At 45.9% G+C, this 5,186-nt stretch overlaps 1 pseudogene; it reads left to right on the top strand.

Annotated features, from left to right (window-relative positions):
* The first annotated feature begins 246 nt into the window (after positions 1 to 246).
* Positions 247 to 4,917, top strand: LOC144251250 (CAP-Gly domain-containing linker protein 1 pseudogene; annotated as a pseudogene).
* Positions 4,918 to 5,186: the final 269 nt, after the last annotated feature.

A 5,186-nucleotide genomic window follows, 5' to 3' on the forward strand; every position in this document is an offset into this window, starting at 1 on the left:
TCAAAATTACCTAGAGAGAATATATATTAATAACTACATGATGATATATGCTATATCAAAGGAAAATCTGCTGACTTCATGATCCTGGGGGAGTTAAGAGATACACTAACGTTCCTATTTTTAATTTGAAAATACCATCCAAATATTGCACAATGTTTCATTTATTTTTAAAAGAAAAAAGTGCACATATAGTATGTATAAATAATTTAGATAATTGGTATAAATGCCTTATATTAAAAAGTATTTGGAGCCGGGAGGCGGGAGGCAGCGGCCACGGCAGCAGCGGCTGCTGCAGCGGTGCAGGTGGAGGCGACCAGCGGCGTCCGAGGCGGTTAGGACAGTGCCTGGCGGTCGGAGCTCTCAATAATTTGTTTTGGTTCAAGTGTATGAAGAAAAATGGCCCACACAGATGTGTAGGAAAGGAAAAGAGTATTTTTAAGAGGATTTTCAGGTTTAATCTAGAGACTGACTGTATGATAGAAACACCCACACTTTTATCAATGGTCGGGGAAAGACAGTGGCAACAGGCGAAGAGAGACTGAATCACAAAGACAATGAGTCTGCTGAAGCCAAGCGGGCTGAAGGCCCCTACCAAGATCCTCAAGCCGGGAAGCACAGCCCTGAAGACACCTGTTGCTGCTGCAGGCCCGGTAGAAAAAAATGATATCTAGTGAAAGAGCCTCGAGCGCTCCCTCCACCGAGACCCCAGAGGAGTTTGTGGATGACTTTCGAGTTGGAGAGCGTGTTTGGGTGAATGGGAACAAGCCTGGATTCATCCAGTTTCTTGGAGAGACTCAGTTTGCCCCAGGCCAGTGGGCTGGGATTGTTTTAGATGAACCTATTGGCAAGAACGATGGTTCTGTGGCAGGAGTTCGGTATTTCCAGTGTGAACCTTTAAAGGGCATCTTTACCCGACCTTCAAAGTTAACCAGGAAGGTGCAGAGGACGAAGCCAATGGCCTGCAGACGGCTCAGGCATCCAGAGCCGCTTCACCTCTGTCCACGTCTGTAGCCAACATGGTGTCCTCCTCAGCCACACCCTCAAACATTCCCCATAAGTCTTCCCAGCCAAGAGCCAAGGAACCGCCAGCCACGCCTCAGATCAGCAACCTTACGAAAACTGCCAGCGAGTCGATCTCCAACCTTTCTGAGGCTGGCTCAGTCAAGAAAGGAGAGCAAGAGCTCAAAATTGGAGACCGAGTGTTGGTTGGTGGCACCAAGGCTGGTGTTGTCCGGTTTCTTGGGGAGACCGACTTTGCCAAGGGGGAATGGTGTGGTGTGGAGCTGGACGAACCTCTTGGGAAGAACGATGGTGCCGTCGCTGGAACGAGGTATTTTCAGTGTCAACCCAAATATGGCTTGTTTGCTCCGGTCCACAAAGTGACCAAGATTGGCTTCCCTTCCACTACACCAGCCAAAGCCAAGGCTGCCGCAGTGAGGCGCGTGATGGCCACCACGTCTGCCAGCCTGAAGCGCAGCCCGTCCGCCTCCTCCCTCAGCTCCATGAGCTCCGTGGCCTCCTCTGTGAGCAGCAAGCCCAGTCGGACAGGACTACATGTCCTGGAGCTGGAAGCCAAGATGGACCAGCTGCGAACCATGGTGGAAGCAGCTGACAGAGAGAAGGTGGAGCTTCTCAACCAACTGGAGGAGGAGAAAAGGAAAGTTGAGGACCTTCAGTTCCGGGTTGAAGAAGAATCAATTACCAAAGGCGATCTTGAGGTGGCTACAGTGTCAGAAAAGTCGAGGAAAATGGAATTAGAGAAAGACCTAGCGCTGAGAGCACAGGAAGTGGCTGAGCTCCGAAGAAGGCTGGAGTCCAGTAAGCCTGCTGGGGACGTGGATATGTCACTTTCCCTTTTGCAAGAGATAAGCTCTTGGCAAGAAAAGTTAGAAGTCACCCAGGCTGACCATCAGAGGGAAATAACTTCTCTGAAGGAGCACTTCCGGGTCCGGGAAGAGACATATCAGAAGGAGATAAAGGCTCTGCACACATCCACAGAGAAACTTTCCAAAGAGAATGAGTCCTTGAGGAGCAAGCTTGACCATGCAAACAAGGAGAATTCAGATGTGATAGCTTTGTGGAAGTCCAAACTGGAGACTGCCATTGCGTCCCATCAGCAGGCAATGGAGGAGCTGACGGTGTCCTTTAGCAAAGGGGTTGGGGCAGAGTCCGCTGAGTTTGCTGAATTAAAGACGCAAATAGAGAAACTGAGAGTAGATTACCAGCACGAAATAGAAAATTTACAGAACAAACAAGACTCTGAGCGGTCTGCGCACGCTAAAGAGATGGAAGCCCTAAAGTCTAAACTGATGAAGATCATTAAGGAAAAGGAGACCAGCCTGGAAACCATCCAGTCCAAACTGGACAGAGCAGAAGACCAGCACCTAGTAGAAATGGAAGACGCCTTAAACAAATTGCAGGAAGCTGAAATAAAGGTAAAGGAGCTAGAGGTACTCCAAGCCAAATGCAGTGAACAAACCAAGGTCATTGATAATTTTACATCACAGCTAAAGGCTGCCAAAGAAAAGCTCTTGGATCTTGATGCACTTCGGAAAGCCAGTTCCGAAGGTAAATTGGATATGGAGAAACTTAGACAGCAGCTTGAGGCAGCTGGGAAACAGATTCAAAATTTAGAGATTGAAAAGAATGCTGAAAGTGACAAGGCTAGTAGCATTGCCAGAGAGCTCCAGGGAAAAGAGCTAAAGGTTACTAACCTTGACGAAAATTTGAGTGAAGTCAGTCGAGTGAAAGAGGCTTTGGAAAAAGAACTGCATATTTTGAAAGAAAAATTTGCTGATGCTTCGGAGGAGGCAGCCTCTGTCCAGAGAAGTATGCAAGAAACTGTAAATAAATTGCACCAAAAGGAAGAAGAGTTTAACATGCTGTCTTCTGAATTGGAGAAGTTAAGAGAAAATTTATCAGATATGGAGGTGAAATTTAGAGAACGAGATGAAAAAGAAGAGCAGTTGATAAAGGCAAAGGAAAAATTGGAAAATGACATTGCCGAAATAATGAAGATGTCAGGAGATAATTCTTCTCAGCTGACGAAAATGAATGATGAATTACGTCTGAAAGAAAGATGTGTGGAAGAATTACAGCTAAAACTTTCAAAGGCCAATGAAAATGCGAGTTTTCTTCAGAAAAGTATTGGGGAAATAACTCTTAAAGCCGAACAGAGCCAGCAGGAAGCAGCCAGAAAGCACAAGGAAGAAAAGAAAGAATTGGAGGAAAAATTGTTGGACCTGGAAAAGAAGGTGGGAATGAGCCACAACCAGTGTCAGGATCTGAAATCCAGGTATGAAAAGGCCAGTTCTGAGACAAAAACAAAGCATGAAGAAATCCTGCAGAACCTACAGAAGGTGCTGCTGGCCCCGGAGGAGAAGCTGAAGGCTGCCCAGGAGGAGAACAGAGGCCTGATGCAGGAGATGGAGGACCTGAAAGAACAGGCTGACAAAGCCAAAGCTGCTCGGACTGCGGAAGATGCCATGCAGATAATGGAGCAGATGACCAAGGAGAAGTCCGAAACGCTGGCCTCCCTGGAGGACACCAGGCAAACAAACGCAAAACTGCAGTGCGAATTGGACACTCTTAAAGAAAACAACTTGAAAAATGTGGAAGAGCTGAACAAATCAAAAGAACTTCTGACTGTAGAGAATCAAAAAATGGAAGAGTTCAGGAAAGAAATAGAAACCCTAAAGCAGGCGGTAGCTCAGAAGTCCCAGCAGCTTTCAGCACTGCAAGAAGAGAACGTCAAACTTGCCGAGGAGCTGGGGAGAAGCAGGGACGAAGTCACAAGTCATCAAAAGCTGGAAGAAGAACGATTTGTGCTCAATAATCAGTTATTAGAAATGAAAAAGAGAGAATCCAAGTACATAAAAGAGACAGATGAAGAGAAAGCTTCCTTACAGAAATCCATCAGTATTACTAGTGCTTTACTCACAGAGAAGGATGCAGAACTGGAAAAGCTGAGGAATGAGGTCACAGTGCTCAGCGGAGAAAACGCTTCTGCCAAGTCCCTGCATTCGGTTGTTCAGACTCTAGAGTCTGATAAGGTGAAGCTCGAGCTCAAGGTAAAGAACTTGGAGCTTCAACTCAAAGAAAACAAGAGGCAGCTCGGCAGCTCCTCAGGTAATACTGACTGAGGCAGAAGAGGACGAGAGAGCCCAGGAGAGTCAGATTGACTTCCTAAATTCAGTAATAGTGGACCTTCAAAGAAAGAATCAAGACCTCAAAATGAAGGTGGAGATGATGTCAGAAGCAGCTCTTAATGGCAATGGGGACGACCTGAACACGTATGACAGCGATGACCAGGAGAAACAGACCAAGAAAAAGCCCCGCCTCTTCTGTGATATCTGTGACTGCTTTGATCTCCATGACACAGAGGACTGTCCCACCCAGGCACAGATGTTCGAGGACCCACCCCATTCCACACATCATGGCAGTCGGAGTGAGGAGCGGCCTTACTGTGAGATCTGTGAGATGTTTGGGCACTGGGCGACCAACTGCAACGATGACGAGACCTTCTGATGCGATGGCGTGCACCACGGGCCCTCAGAGTCACTCGCATCTCAGCAACTGAACACCAGCACTGCGTGCGCAGACTTCAGGAGAACTCATGTTATTTTTGACCCCCGTCAAGAAATCTAAGAAAATATTTTGGTCTTCAACAAATCATCTTTTAGTCTCCCCTTATAAGTTAGAATAATAAATATTAGTAGGTGAGAGTTCACCTCTAATTTTCTTTTCCTGATTTTTCAGTTTTAAGACTGCACCAGATGCCATTACATTTATTGTTCTACAGAGACCTCTAGAACAAGCCCTTCCCTTACCTTATTTAAGAAACTTTAAATTATGCTGTTACTCTTCATATTTGCACTAAATATTTCTGGGCTGCATTTGTATATTTAGGTTTTTGGTTTTGGGGGGTTTTTTTGGTTAAGCATTGACACTGGAATGAGTTGCAAAAGATGTACCATTTTGCATTCTCATTTACTCTAAATTTAAAGTATTTTATAATATCTGAGCTCTTTGCACTACCTGTTGTCAGTAGTGCCTTTTTTGTAGGCTGGACAATACTGGGTGTGATTATAAATCATGAAACAGGTAGAAGGAGGGGAAAGCCCCCAAACTGCTGTGGGGACATTATGCTGCATCCACTTACTCAACTGTGGTGTTTTCTTTCTTGG

This window comes from Urocitellus parryii (assembly GCF_045843805.1).
Source record: "Urocitellus parryii isolate mUroPar1 chromosome 10 unlocalized genomic scaffold, mUroPar1.hap1 SUPER_10_unloc_3, whole genome shotgun sequence".
Lineage (NCBI taxonomy): Eukaryota > Metazoa > Chordata > Mammalia > Rodentia > Sciuridae > Urocitellus > Urocitellus parryii.